This window comes from Notechis scutatus, chromosome 3 (genome assembly GCF_049901735.1).
Source record: "Notechis scutatus isolate UNSWTSFEM ecotype Mainland chromosome 3, rNotScu1.2, whole genome shotgun sequence".
Lineage (NCBI taxonomy): Eukaryota > Metazoa > Chordata > Lepidosauria > Squamata > Elapidae > Notechis > Notechis scutatus.
The window spans coordinates 19685360-19701235 of record NC_142011.1 but is presented as its reverse complement, the minus strand read 5'-3'; the positions used below and the strand labels follow the sequence as shown (position 1 = coordinate 19701235).

General features: G+C 39.5%; 1 protein-coding gene and 1 long non-coding RNA gene across 3 annotated transcripts in view; one reads left to right on the top strand and one right to left on the bottom strand.

Annotated features, from left to right (window-relative positions):
* Nucleotides 1-9693, top strand: part of TSHZ2 (teashirt zinc finger homeobox 2) — a 416498-nt gene extending 406805 nt beyond the window's left edge. For both annotated transcript variants that reach the window (XM_087959275.1, XM_087959276.1), the window contains exon 3: nucleotides 5279-9693. The gene's annotated coding sequence lies outside the window, so the exon portion shown is untranslated. The remainder of the gene's footprint in view (nucleotides 1-5278) is intronic.
* LOC148131091 (uncharacterized) overlaps nucleotides 1-15876 on the bottom strand; it is a 40170-nt gene that overhangs the window by 5491 nt on the left and 18803 nt on the right. Inside the window, exons 3-4 of the long non-coding RNA XR_015748438.1 lie at nucleotides 4865-5062; nucleotides 2489-2642 (exon numbers count right to left, since the gene is read on the bottom strand). This is a non-coding gene — a long non-coding RNA (uncharacterized LOC148131091). The remainder of the gene's footprint in view (nucleotides 1-2488; nucleotides 2643-4864; nucleotides 5063-15876) is intronic.

The window sequence follows — 15876 nt, the reverse complement described above, 5'->3', positions numbered from 1 at the left end:
TGGTTTATGTACGGACAACGTGCAAAACCTTGACCTTTCGCTTTCAGGTTCCAGCCGTTAGCAAGAGATATATGTTGAGAACTTGTAGACATTTTTATAAATTTTGTCTTATCTCTTGTGATGCAGTGGGATGCTCCACTGTCAACCACCCATAAATTATTCTTCACATCAGAGTTGCTAAACATGGCTAGTTCAAATGCTTTCTTTGGCTTTTTTACATTCTTGCTTTTTCTCTTTTTGCAGAATCTTGCCAAATGTCCTCTGCCTCCACAATTAAAACACTTTTTAATTGTGTATGCTGTTGAAGATAAATTCTCTTCTTCCAGGTGCTTTACTTTGCTTTGCTGGTTTCTTTCAAGCTTTGAAGATAATTTCTCTTCTTTCTTATCTTCTCTCAGCTCGTCACGCTCACGCCTTCTTCTGGCTTCTTCTAGTAGCCTGCCTGTAATCTCGGTTAATGAGAGGCTTTCTTTTGGCAATACCTCTAACGAAGTCACATAGTCATCATAGCTTTGATCTAATGAAGATAATATTATGTAGACTTGTTGCAGTTCATTAAATATAAGCTCTTTTTCTTGCAATTCTTGAAAAATGCTCTTCATACAGTTTAAATGAACTAACATATCTCCATTCCTCTGAAGATGCGTTCGAAAAGCTTCCGTGTAAGATTTATATGTGCTCCTACACTGTCCCGAACATAAATCTTCCTGAGGTTCTCCCAGCAGTTTGCAGCATTTTCTTCTCCACGAATATGGACAAGCTGCTGATCACAGAGAGTCAGTCCTATGATGCATAAAGCCTGCTCATTCTTCAGTTTAAAGTCTTGTAACTTTTCTTTATCATCATCATCAGCAGGATCCCAGCTACTCACATCTGGTGGGTTTGCTATAATGTCCCACAAACCTTCTCTGCGAGAAGTAAACTACATTTCATTGACCATGAAACATAGTTTGTTCCATCCAGCCTGGATATCATGGACAGTTGTGACAAATTTACTTGTGCCATTACTCTTCAGATATTTTGACTATTTTAAACTAATTAAAACAGTTTGTTTTTACAGTAATGTGCAACTCACACCAACTCTCTCTGCTATATCCTGGTTAGTTAGACTATGCTGCTGGGCCCATAACCAATGTTAGGGTTTTGAGATTAACCCCTAGCATAGTATTGCAGCAGTAGTCAAGCCAGGAAGCCAAAGGAGAGTGGAAGGGCCCCAGAGTATACACACACTGAATATCTAAGTTTTATATATTTATTCACCCAAACCATATTTGGTATCAATGTTATACCTAACAATGTTTCATTTAAGAAATGTATTAGTGATGAACGAAGAAATATTCATGGCAGCATGAGGGAAAAGTGAAAGGAAATAATTTTTTAAAAGCTCATTAGTTTGATACTCTCTTGACCCACTTCTGACTAGGGAAGGAAAGGTTTTTGACAGAGAAATCTAAGCTTACATAAATTAATGTATTTCAATATTATGCTCCTCTACTTTAGTATAAAGTACTTCTGGACATCAACAGTGGTGACAGTGAAGGCTTTGGCACTTTTCATTAGTGGGTTTGGGTGTCATCAAATGTTCAATATTTTTTCTAAGGGAACAAAAGGGCTAAAAATCAGTCAAACCACACTTGCAAGGGAAAGGCAAGGCAAAACCTTTTGGATTAACCTTTCCCTGAGGAATCTGGTCAAGAGATGGAAGGGTGATGAATCTTAAGCCCAAGGAGGAAAGGAAGCAAAGATCTAGAGATGCAACAATAGTAAGATGGGAATAAAAATAACAGAATAACAAAAGAGATTTTGGAGGACTTCTAGTCCAATCCCTTGATCAAGCAAGAGACCCTATATCATTTCAGATAAATGGCTGTCCGGTCTCTTCTTGAAGTCCTCCAGTATTGGAGCACCCACAATTTCTGAAGGCAAACCATTCTACCGGTTGATTGTTCTCATGTTAGGAAATTTGTCCTTAGTTCTAGGTTGCTTCTGTCCTTGATTAGTTGGTTTTGTCTTGCCTTCTGAAGCTTTGGAGAATAGGTTGACACCCTCATCTTTGTGGTAGCCCCTCAAATATTGGAACACTGCTATCATGTCTCCCCTATTCCTTCTTTTCACTAGACTAGCCATGCCCAGTTCCTGCAAGTGTTCTTCATATGTTTTAGCCTCCAGCTCCCTAATCATCTTTGTTGCTCTTTTCTGTACTCTTTTCAGAATATCAACAACCTTTTAATGTTGCAGTGATGTTTCAAAAGTTAAAGAAATGTGGACTTGAGATAAAGAAAGGTTGAGTTAAGGAAAGGGAAAATGAATGAGAAGAGGCAGGTATGAAAAAGATTCTGAGGAAAAGATTGTGTACCATTGGGAGGAAAATGGAAGAGAAAATGCTTGGCAGCAAGGGAGTCGTGCAAGCAAAAGCTAATTAGAGGTGATGTGTTTGGAGACGTGGCAAACCAAGCTTGTAGCTTAGCTAGAAAACCTTGGCTTATACCTTCTGGTCATCACACTGACACAGAACAGTGTAAGAGTGGCTTATTGTAGTATCTGAAATGTGTGATGGTTCCTTTCCAGAACTGGCTGGAAAATCAATGAAAACAAGCCGTAGTTTCTTTCTCTGGTCACTTCCAGAAGAATCCCTTGTGGACCTGTAGGCAACAGAACAAGACAGGTTTACAATGGAAATAGATGTGCAATGGTTCAGCAATTAAAGATGCTGAGCTTGTCAGCTGGAAAGCTGACAGTCTGAGTTCAACACCCAAGTGCTGTGCAACAGAGTGAGTTCCCATTACTTGCCTCAGCTCCTGCCCACCTAGCAGTTCAAAAGCATGCACATGTGAGTAGATAAATAGGTACCACTTTGGGGGGGGGAGGTAACAGTGTTCCATGTGCTTCAGCATATGCAGGGGTCTTCAAACTTGGCAAGTTTAAGACCTGTTGACTTCAACTCCCAGAATTCTTCCTCCAGTCATGTTAGCTCAGGAATTCTGGGAGTTGAAGTCCACAAGTCTTAAACTAGCCAAGTTTGAAGACCCTTATATAGTCTTGCTGGCCACATGATGAAGGAATTGTCTTGAGACAATGCTGGCTCCCTTAGCTAGGAAACAGAGGTGAGCAGCGCCCTCTAGTGTCAATATGATTGGATAGGGGAAAAATTTACCTTTACCATTACAATGTCAAGGATAGTTAATTCACACATAATTTATATTACTATTTATCTTTTTATCTCTTTTTTTTTTAACCTTTTTGATCTCTCCCCACAAATGAATGCATTATCCAGAAGTGGATGATCAGGCAAATGGGCCCACTTGGTTTTACCCAGCTTCCCATGGACAAAAGTCCAAAGATTAGGAAGAACCAGAATAAACAAATAACTGGATCTAAAACAAAAACTGGATATGTTTTAATTAAATGATTTAAACATAGTTATGATTAATGCATTTAATTACAATTCCTTTATCCAACAATTACTTCGATACATTTATTATGGCCTATGCGTCTTTTAATTTTGCTCTTCTGTTACATTAAAAGAATGGCACCTTACTTGCTATAGTACAAGCTCTACGATAATCAGATTTGGGAAGAGGGGGGACATATAAGCAAGACATTAATGGGTTGGGCCCCTAGTCTATCTAGTGCATCAGTCTGTTTTCAGAGTGACCAACTGATTGAACAAGGAAACCTACTAATCTCTCAGTGCAGAGGTCTCCAAACTTGGCAACTTTAAGACTTGTGGACTTCAACTCCCAGAATTCTCCAGCCAGCAGCTGGCTGGAGAATTCTGGGAGTTGAAATCCACAAGTCTTAAAGTTGCCAAGTTTGGGGACCCCTGTCATAGTGGAAAACCTCCACAGCTGTCCCACGGCTATCAAGCCTAATTGCCAGTGATCCAACAAACCTCTATTAAATGGACCAACCCTTTTTTGAAGCCAACCAAGTTGGTAGCCCAACACTGTATCTTACAATTGCAAGTCCAAAGTCTGTTTACATATTATGCAAAAATGTGGGTCCAGCACAGTGACATATGCATCCCTGATTTACAGCTTAACACACTATTAAGCATCAATATTCACACACTGGATTTAAACCCTGTACTTAGTAACATTTTCTCCCAATATTGAAAAGTCAGGGTGATAACCTGCACCCCTCAGGTCACACGCAGCTCTTAAATTGATTTATTGAGGATCTGGCTTCCCATTATGAAAGGATATCATAAGCAATTGAAACCTTTGATAGGAATGACAGCTTCTTCCTATCTTTCCTACAGCATGTGAAGAAAAAGAGAAGTATTGTAATAGGTATATCAAAAGTAAATTCTCAGTCACTCAGGTCATGGTTGTCCCAAAGGCAACTGCACTTTCTTGATGTTTTCTTTGAAAATGTTTCATTTCTCATCCAAGAAGCATCTTCTGTTCTTGGATGAAGAACTAAAGAAGCTTCTCGGATGAGAAGTGAAACATTTTCAAAGAAAACACCATGAAAGTCCAGTTGCCTTTTGGGCAACACACACACATACCCCTTTGGGATGGTCACAAGTAAAGAGAAAAAAGTAGGCACCCCCAAAGAAACTCCAAAAGAAAGGAAATAATTAAAGGAGAGAAGTGGAAAGAAAACAGCACTCCCTCACCCTTGGGGCCCCATCCACCAGTAACTTCTGCTCTCTCAGCACCAGCAGAATAGGCTCCAAGAGGTTCAAAGTACTGTCCTTCAAGTCAAGTTCAAGTCCCAGTGACCTCAACAAGTACGAACTTCATGGGCAGGTCCACCACCAAACCCATCCCTCCCCCCAACACAACTATCAAAAAAAGAAATTATTGTATAAATGGGCATCATCACAAAACAGGCTTCTGATCCCAAAGAAGGACCTCACCAGCATGGGCAGATTAAACATGGTAGGATGCATCCTTGAAGACATCTTTGATGAACCGTGGTGGTACAGTGGTTAGGACACAGTATTGCAGGCTACTGCCAGGAGTTCGATCCTGACTGGCTCAAGGTTGATTCAGCCTTCCATCCTTCCAAGGTCAGTAAAACGAGGACCCAAATTGTTGGGGGCAATATGCTGACTCTGTAAACCGCATGGAGAGAGCTGTAAAAGCCCTATTAAGCAGTATATAAGTCTACGTGTTATTGCTATTGATTTTGTTACCCACTTGCATCCCACCCCCACCCCCAAAGACAGACACCTCTCTCATGGTGCATGACTCGAAATGTGGTTGAAAGGTGGGGGAGGAGAAGGCTGCACTGTTATTTGCATTGTTGTTTTTATCATTTCTAATTGCAGGACCGATGCCTTAATCCCCAAGCCCACTCTGAACGCACCTCTGCATGACGCACCACTTCTGACATTGAACTTCCAACCACCTGGACAGAGAAGACTGCCAAAAGAATAATAATAATAATAAAAATAAAAATATCTCCAGCTATTCTTCTTCATACTCACTAACAATTTGGTAATGAAGTATTGATTTCCACTCCCCTGCTTATGGACGATATTAGATTGTCATTGATAAACTGCACCAAGGCTTTCTGAGTTCCACTGTCCCCTTTTTGCTGTCAGTAAAACAAAGTACCACTGAAGTAGGATAATGACTGAAAACATTGATGTACTTATTTTGTCAATTTGTAACACTCAACGGGGGGAGAAAAAACAGAAAACAATTCTTCATAGTTTAATGTCGAGACATGTTCCACAAGATGCAGTCACACTAGACGCTTTGCTTTTCATGGTAATGTCCATTTCCTATTTATAACCCCTTTGGGATAGTTTGTTTAAAGGAAATGTTTCAACTCAGTGCAGCTATTACCCACACCTGGCCTGCCCAATCCAGTCATTGCACCAGGGATCAATACATCACCGTAAGTAGAAGAATTATTAAGTTAAAACAGATTCTGAGCCAAAAAAAACTCAGAACAGCGTTAATCTTCCCAGCAAGTTGTTCAGATAGTTATGTGGTTAACCATGTTGCTGCCAAAGATTTGTTGAAAAACGGATTTCTGGTTTTGTTTTTGCTTTTGCTTTTTTGCATCTATAATTCATGTTGTCTTCTCTATCTTGTTAACAATTTTTATTTAAAATCTCCACTGTTCTGTCTATCAAGATGTATGCAATGGAGTGGATTTTTTTTTCAACAAGCCAGCAAAGATTCTGTGTATTCAGTGCTAAAAACAGTGAACTATGGTACAGTCATCTCTTGCCTGTATTATTGAGAAACATTTTTGTAGACTACCTACTCTAGTCCTGTGGCTTTCCGATGGGTTTGGAATAGAAATTCCAGATACAATAGATCAAAAAAGGGGCCAGATTGGAGGGGTTATTTTCAGATTTTCTGTAATATGACAAAAACTCCATTTACCCAGGGAGTGAGGGTGGAGAACAATGTTGTGCACTTCCTGATATCGTTGTGCAACTGACATTATGATGTGCATGGATTATTGTTGCTTCTTTAGATAGCTATGGTACAGAAACATTGCCTTTTAGTGTTTTTTTAAAATTCCTGCTTAAGTTCACAATACTATCTATTCCCTAGAAAAGGGGAGAAATGTTTTGTTTTTAAAATGGTCCCTCTCAACTTTTCTTTTCCATTAAAACTTTGGAGGTCCTGATTTTAATTTGTGGAATATTCACGTTAATAATGAGATCTAATTAAGACATCCATTAAAAGCCCGTTAAAGTTAATTTAACGTAAAAATTCCAATAGAACCATATTAGATTTTCTCCATTAAATTAACGTTATGGATTTTTAACGGATGTCTTAATTATGTGTTGTTATTAACAGGAATACTGTATTACACAGATTAGAATCAGGTTCTAAGTCAACTCAGAAAACCTTTCAAGACATTTGCATGGAGCAAATTCTCCAGCACCGATACATTTTTGGGTAGGGGTTAAATAGAGGCATAACCTTCTTTGTCCAGGATCGTCATTTCCCGTATAAATAATGCCATCCCCTGTGAGAAAACATGCTTGTGCATAAGGACAAGGCAGAAATAAGACCGAATAAGGGCAATGTTTGCTCTTCAAAAGACAAGTGAATTGTGTCCTATAATCAAAGCCTACACATGAAAATACATGAGGGGAAAGATAGAGTCATTAGAAGAATAAATACTGTAAACAAGTGAAATGAAAGGTAAAGTTGGCCATACATGAATAAAATAGGTCACATCACATTTTGTGTCGCCTTCAGTTTTAACAACAGGGTTTTTTTTTTGTTTTTGTTTTTAAAAAGCTTCTCCATCAGAACTGAGAAATTCTGACAAGATCCCTGAATTCAACAATCAGGGAGGAAGGGGGGGGAAGGGGGGAATTCCCTTCTTATTTACCTCCTAGGGAAAGAGCTGCCCTTATGCTGCATATAATAGCAAATTGCTTTTTTTTTATGGCATGCATAACCGAGATGGGGGAAAAAAATATGGCGCTTGAGGGAAGGAGGGAAAAAGGTAAATGAAGTTCCAGGAATGTCATTCTGAAGTAATGAGGCATGGACAGAAAATATACCCCTCACATCATCGGATTGAGATGGCAGTCGAAATAGCTTCACTGAAGTGTCAGCACTCATCCATCAATCAATCATCCACAAGGAAAAAAGTAGCGACAATACAATCGAGTAGCTTTTATGGGATTTACTCATGAGCATAGGGAATAGCGGCTCGAACATAGTCCTGACATGAAAGCAAGGTGCTGATATTATTTTTTTATGATAGGAGGATCATAAAGTGAATTGAGAACAGTGAGGTCTGTCTTTGCTTAACCTACTCAACTGGAAACGAACGGAGCCTTCGGATGGGTTAAGATGGAAGCGATGCACGTGCTGCGGCTGGCCACTGTCTCTGAATGGCAAAATACTGTTACAGACAAACTGATGCATTTAGCGTGGATTTCCTCTGAAGCTGTACGGTTGCACCAGGCCGAGTTGGGGATAATTCAATGAAGTTCTGCAGAAACATTTGGCTGCTTTGTTGCGTGTATTAGGATGAGGTGGGAAACAAGTTATTTGGGGGGGTTGGGGGGGGAGATAAAATGCCCATTCCCCCAAAAGATCTACTCATTGCCTTTCTAACAACTGCCGTATGCTTGATGCAGTGCAGAATGAAGGCTCTGTTTAAGGGGAAGCACTTACATGCGGATAATGTTGTAATTGATAGGAGCTGAAAATGACATTGACAAGAAGGTGCTTTTGTGCATAGATGGGAGGATCTTCCGAGTAAAATATTGCCTCTGCCTTAAGATCACAAGCTGATGATATCTGTTTTGTTTTGTTTTTTGGCCTCAGTCTCCACATGTCAAAAACTGGAAGGAATAATAGCAATCGTTACCATTCACCTTGCAGTTCGGTTTTTGACTTACAGCCAAATAATGAGCATGAAGACTTTCAAAACCTTGAAATACAGGTAATCCTCGACTTATGACCACAATGGAGCCCAAAATTTCTGTTGCTAAGTGATGCAGTTGTTAAGTGAATTTTGCCCCATTTTACATCCTTTCTTGCCACAGCTGTTAAGTGAATCATTGCAGTCGTAAAATGAGTTACACGGTTGTTAAGTGAATCTGGCCTCCCCATTGACTTTGCTTGTCAGAAGATCCCAAAAGATGGATCACATGACCTTGGGACACTACAAAGGTCATAAATATGAGTTAGTTACCAAGCATCCAAATTTTGATCACATGACCATAGGGATGCTACAAACATTGTAAGTGTGAAAAATGGCCAGAAGTTCATTTTTTCAGTTTGAACAGTCACTAAATGAACTGTTGTAAGTCAAGGACTGAGGTGGTATTCAGCAGGTTCTGACCAGTTCTGGAGAACTGGTTGCAGAAATTTTGAGTAGTTTGGAGAACCAGCAAATACCACCTCTGACTGGCCCTGCCCCCATCTATTCTCTGCCTCCTGAGTCCCAGCTGATCAGCTGGGTCTTCTTTTGTTGCCCTGCACAGGAGAACGGAGCTGGAAAGCAGGTTAGTGGGGTGGGGAGCTACGCCCACCAAGCCATGTCACGCCCACCAAGCCATGTCACGCCCACCAAGCCACACCATGCCTACCAAGCCACGTTAACAGAACCAGTAGTAAACATTTTTTGAATCCCACCATTGGTCGAGGATTACCTGTACCATGTTGGCTTATTATTAACTTGCGGTTTTGTAGATCCTGCCCAATCCAGTGTCTACACACATGAAATTGTTTAGTGGTCTCCCATCCTAGTTCAGACAGGCTTACCCTGCCAGGCTTCAGAGCAAGACAAGGCTGGCCAATTCTGCCCCACTTGAGCCTCATGTCAACAGGCTGCATGCCAAGATAACTTTCTTCAGTTATTTCCTAAGATAGAGAAAGGAGAGTTGATAAGGTTGCAGTCTCTACCCTTCCTTATTCAACTTTATGCCTAAATGACCATGAAGAAGCCAGATCTTGAGGAATCAAAACTTGAGGTAAAGATTGCAGAAAGAAACATCAACCATCAGCAGAATTATGGGTGCGTTTTATAATTTGACTCGAGAACATTAGCACAGGTAGCAGACTTCCTTTTAAACAGTTTGTTCAGGAAGAAACCAACAAGCTTGCATATTTTTCTATCTGACTAATGTTGAGTGCTACTGACCTTCAAGAGGCCTCCTTTGTTGCTGTCATTGGGTCTGCATCTGTCTTGGCTAAAAGGTGGAAATAAATCAATGCAATCCAATGCAAAATTACCCGAAACTAGTGGGGATGTAGATACTGCAAAATCTTTCAGAAAGTTAGACAGAAGATGCTTTAGAGCAGGGCGTCAAACTTGTGGGCTGCGGGCCAGATGCGCCATGCGCTGGCCACGCCCACGCTTGATTTAGCAAAGGGGGAAAAAGTTGTGATACGTCACATGACAACAACGTGTCATTGCAAGTTTAACATCTCTACTTTAGAGATTCCATGTGAAATTTAGGATCTCCATTCAACTAGGGCTGGTGAACAATGATCTTGCAATGATCTTGCAATCTACTACATTCATCCTTGGTATTGTACGGTAAGATTTTAACTAGACATAGCCTCTGTCTAGTGTAGTCCAACATTGGCAGAGCTGAGAACATCAGTTTTTATTCTAAATAAACATTAAGCTTCCAGTTCTGCTGGTTGCAGATGGTATTAGAGCGATGGCTACTAACAGTTTAGGCATAATTAAAACCCATCTTATTTCTCTAAATGAGATAAAGGTAATGTACCATTGACTGCAAAACGTCTTTCCTACCCTTTGGAAATAAGGAGTAGTAGTAATAGAGTGGATTATATTGGGAGCAAACCTTTTTTGAGGAGCAAACAGTTCCAGATACAATTAACAGTAAGACCACACCTTTGCACTCAATCTGAAAACAGGCCTCCATGTATTTTGGATAGAACAGAACAGATACACCAAAATAATGCAGCAGACTTTTTACCTCAAAAGGACACCATGCCAATCACAAGGGTAATTCTTGATAGGTTTATCTAACAAGTCAATATTCATCTTCAGGAAGATGACCAAAGAAAGCCCCCTGCCCTCCCAATCCTCCAGCCTGGGGTCCAGCTCTCAAAACAAAAAAAATTAAAGGCTGCCCACAGATCACAAATCCTTATGCAAAACTATACAGAAGTTTCAACTTTGATCATTTTCCTTCCATTGTTCTCGTTGGGGAAGATTTTTGGATTATACAATATGCTTAAACTCAAATATTTACTCCCTCTCACAGATTTCTATTCTTTCTCGTTACAAACCTGGTTGAACTGATAGTTTATCTGTCATATAAATCAGGTAATACGAGGGGAAAATCACTGCATCGTTCTCTGCCGCCTCTGCTCAATATTATCATCCTGACTTTTATTCTTATCAGAGATCCTCAAAACATTAATTAAAAAAAACAGTGATCAAATAGCTGAATATTTATGATTTGCATCCCTACTTATTAGCAAGTGGCATATTGATACACTATATATCCAAGCTGTTTACTCTTTCATGCAGCAATAAAATAGAAAGCCTTGTCACCAGCATCACTGTTTGGGAAGATTTACTCAGAAACATGAGATTTTTTTTTTAATCATTATCCTGATCAGTGTGTAAAATAAAAAAGGTGGGAAAGTGAAGATCTAGATTATGCCTTTTCCTCTCATCACACATTTTTTGCATGATCACATTAGTGGGGGAAAAGAATGTGCTGCAAATAACTTGCATCTCAGAGTATTTCCTAATTACTTGTAGTTCATAATACCATGACCAGCTGCTCTACATAGCCAGCATTGGCTCGTCTACATGACTTTATAGCTTCATTTCCATCACTTGGGAGGAAAAAAAGTGTTAAATAAATTGGAGCCTAGACAGATGTAACATCTTTAAAGAAGTCTAGTTAATTTGTAAATATTCTCACTGCAGTTTTGTTCCAAAAAGCAAATAAAGAAAGAAAGAAGAAATGCTGGGTTCTTCAAATAGGGAAGAAATGCTGACTCTAGATCAGGGGTCTCAAACTCAATTTACCTGGGGGCCGTTGGAGGCAGAGTCTGGGTGAGGCTGGGCCGCATAAGGGATTCCACAGTGGCACTGCAGACGTCATTTCCGCTCGGCTTCTACTTGTCAGCGGCTCCTGGTTTTGCCTTTCCCTTCCCAAGGCAACGCGGGACTGGAGCTGCGCGGACCTGCGCCGGCGGTAGCAACTCCTGACAGCCCCAGCCGGACACCTGAGTGGAGCCCGGGCGGAACTGCCTGTTGCTGCTGTGGGCGCTGCTGTGGGCGTCTGGCTGCCCAAGTAAAGAACTGCACCAGCTCAGGGCAACTGTGAGGAGCAAGAGGGGAAGCCGGACCATTGGAGAAGCGGAGCAAAGCCGGAGATTAGTAGCTGCCTCTTTCGGCGCAGAAAGCTTCCCCCAACCAGCCGGCTGGTCTCCTCCTCCTCGGCCATACAGAACAAACAGGCAGAGAAGGAGGAGAGCAGCTGGCCAGTTGGGGGAGGCTTCTTGTGCTGCAAAAGAGGCGGCTAATGATCTCCGGCTCCGCTCTGCTTCTCCAACATCCGGCGCTGCCCTGTTCTATGTGCTGGCTGCTCGGACTTAACGGGCCTGAATGTCAGCCACGACAAGGAACGGCGGGCGGGACTTCCTTCAGAGGTCCATTCCCCCTGTGGGCCGCACTAATATTATACTTTCATATCATGGTGGGGGCCACAGGATATCGTCCTGCGGGCCGCGAGTTTGAGACCCCTGCTCTAGATGGTGCTCTTTTTGACAAGGACTAGTTATGTGAAAGCAAATCCATTACCCCTCCTGGCGGCTGCCTGTCTGAATTTTTTGGAGGAGTGGATTTTAAATAAAACCTGCTAAAGCAGAGATCATTTAGTAAAGATAGTGAATTGATATGACTTCATTCTTGCTGAACTTCTGGATAACATATTTAATGGGCTGAAGTAGAGTTCATCAAACACGTGGATAGAGCTCAGGGTATTATCTCTTTGGTCATTGTTATGGCTGGTTGCACAGTCAGTTAGATATTTGGACTGGGTATGGCATTTTTATTCAGTGATTGAGAATCCTTTTCAATGACCTGGGGACAGGCAGCTGTGGTTTGATGATATTATAGGTATGGATGCCACAGGATGTAAGCTGTTCCAAGTAAAGCTGCCTTTTGCAATTGATTGATAATGATTTTGTCAATGCTGATGGTGTTCAAGTGATAATCCAAATGTTTTGGAATTATACCAAGTCACAAATCTCTATTTGGTACTATAATCTTTGCTTTGCTTTGACACAGACTGATTATTCCTATTTGCAGGAATTTGTATTTTGTAATCTTCTCCAATTCTTTCTCTTTTTTCTGCTGTCTCCAGATACTACCATGTCCATTATCCAGGCTTTTCATTCTTATTTTTCCTTTCCTGCTTGTAAAGTTACAAACAGTCCAGAGCAATTCACAAGCAATTAATACCACCATCAGTAGTTAAATCACCTCTCCTAAAACAATGCAGACGGAAGAATTAAAATGAGCTAAATTTTAAACGATCATCTGAAAGGCAGTTTGGTTCTGCAGTTGCCTGGGTATATAACCTCAAATGTTTAATTTCCTATATTGTATAGTGTTAAATGTATACATTGTTATTATAAAATGTACAAAATCCTGGATTATATGACAGTACCTTCGTTATTTAAAAAGTATGTTCAACATTAACTCATTTTCTTTTATATGAAATGTAAAGAGATTAAAAGTCATTTTGAAAATCAATGTTACATATTAATCTCTCCCTATAACCATTTACAGGAGAACACTGTCAAAGATGTTTCCAGCAATATAAATGAAAGAAGATTATCATTTTTTTTATTATGTAGCAATAAATAAAGCACCATATGTACTAGGTTATAAATACACTTAGCAGAATTAGATTTTTACAACAAATGTAAATTTCACCTTCCCACACAAATGGGTAAACAAATTCCATCAACAAGAAAACAAGAAAAATGTACACATAAGTAATAATGGTAATAATACTTTACATATTGGGTGCAATCCTAAAACATTTGGAAGACCACGAACATCACTGGCATTAACAAAATCACCACCAATCAATTGCAAAAGGCAGCTTTACTTGGAACAGCTTATATCCTGCGACAATATCTTTAACACTATCAAACAACGTCTGCCTATCCCAGGTCTTCAAAAGCATAAAAATGCCAAATCCAGTCAAAACATCTGACTGACTGTGTGATGAACCATAATAAATATAAATACATATTTAACACTTATCTCTTTAGAACAGAAGAATAAAAATACATGTGATTCATTGCCATAAGGATATTGTAATATTCTGGTGTAGGCTATAGAAAATTTGCATTTCAGCATATAAATACAGTAAACATTTTACCTTTTTCAAATTCCAACCTCTCCTGCCATTATTTTTTTTTCTTTGACCTTTTACGATTTCAGATATTGAAAAGCTTCAATATGTGAAATAGCAAATAAGTAAATAACAGACCAGAGAAGAACAGTATTGTTTTTCTCTGACATCAGAAGTATAACTGTAATGAAAACCATGGAGAATTGTTTAAATGCTTCTCAATTCTACTTTTTAAAAGTAAAATTTAATGAAGTCTTCCACGGCTATGATAAAAGTCTGCATATTTGAAAATCTCAGTGTAGTATTACAGATTTTAGCTCTAAATCAGAAATAGGCAACTTCTGTTGGATTACTCAAGAGAAACCTCATGGCAAACATGCCAAAACCCTATTAAGAGATCATATAAAAATTCTGACATCATGAACATCTCATTAAAATCCTAATAAATTTTGTGAGCATCTCCCAAGATATCACAAATGATTTGGCTATCTTGCATGAGATCTCACAGAATCCAGTTGAAGCCTTTTGAAGTTGCATTTTTATTGCGGCTTTGGCCTTGTCCATTGCAGATTATCAACTCTTTGATCTCCAGGTACAATTTTCTAAGGAGAGAGCACCTTTGGGTGTTGATACAAAGCCAGTTATATAAGATTTTAGTTCAGATCATTCAAAAATAGTAAGATTGAAATATAGGACCTCCCGATTCTTAATGTTTATTCTAGTTGTTATATCATAGCTATGAAGATATAGTGGATCTAAAGGAAACTCGGAAGGGATGAATAGGTTCCTGTTTCTGTACTATAGAAGATCCAGCAGCTATATTTCTACTCACAGTCTTGCAGAAACACCAAGCCAACTAATTTGGAATTGCAGTTAAATAATAGTTTATAAACTAGAGATAAAAATGGGCTGGAAACCTGAAAAGTATATGTACTTGATAGCTTAATGTAAAAGCCATCTCCATCTTTATACTCAAGAATGTCACAATCTATAGGTCATTTTGCCATCTCTCTTTTTCTTTCTCCAGGGAGCTCAATCCTGCTTTTTGGTTCCCATAAAAAAAACAGTGATGGGTAAATGATGTGATCCCTAAATGAAACAGGAACAGCAGAATATAATGAGTACTTCATCCGAGTCATGTTATTGGGTTATGATCTAAAACAGTAGAGACTACATTTTATTCAGTAAATTCCTTTCTTTCATGCATTTCTTGCCTTTCAATTGCTGGAATTGAGACAACTGAATGGAGCTGAGTGTTTACTGGCCGAATGCCCTTTCTGACGCCTATTGACCATTGATATTCTGGAAAGTTTTGACTTGTGAGAAAGGTGTAGCACGGATCTCCAAAAAAATGGGAGTCATTCTCATTTACTAAAATAATTATGAACAGATCTTGCAGGAGAATTAAAAATAAGAAATCTAAGGCAGAGGCCAATGTTTTTTAGTCTCAGGAACTTTGGGGACTTCACCCCTCCACAAATTCCCCAGGCAGCATAGGAAAGCTGAAGGCTACATGTCTTAAGATGACTAAGATTGAAAAACACTGTCCCATAGGCTCGAGAGACAACCCACATTTCCAGTTGGAGAAATAAGATGCATGCTAGACTTAAGTTCGTTCCAACTTGAATTCTTAATTGTACAAAAGTGGATATAATCTTTGCTTAATTAAAAAAACAAATGTTAATGTTGAAGAGGTGCTCTATCACTGGAGGCTTTTAAAAAGAGAGTGGATAGCCATTTGTCTCAAATGATATAGGATCTCCTGATTGAAGAGAGGATTGGACTAGAACAGCGGTCACCAACCGGTGGTCCGTGGACCATTGGTGGTCCACAGAAAAATTATTTGCAGTTTTTATATTGCACTAAATACTATTCATTTTTTAAATCATATTAGTGGTCTGCGGGATTTAAAATTATGAATTTAGTGGTCCCTAAGGTCTGAAAGGTTGGTGACCCCTGGACTAGAAGACCTGCAAAGTCTCTTCCAACTCTGCTATTCTGTTCTGTTCTGTTTAATCCACAAAACCCTTCTCCCTCAATTACTCAGTCTTTACATATGATAATTG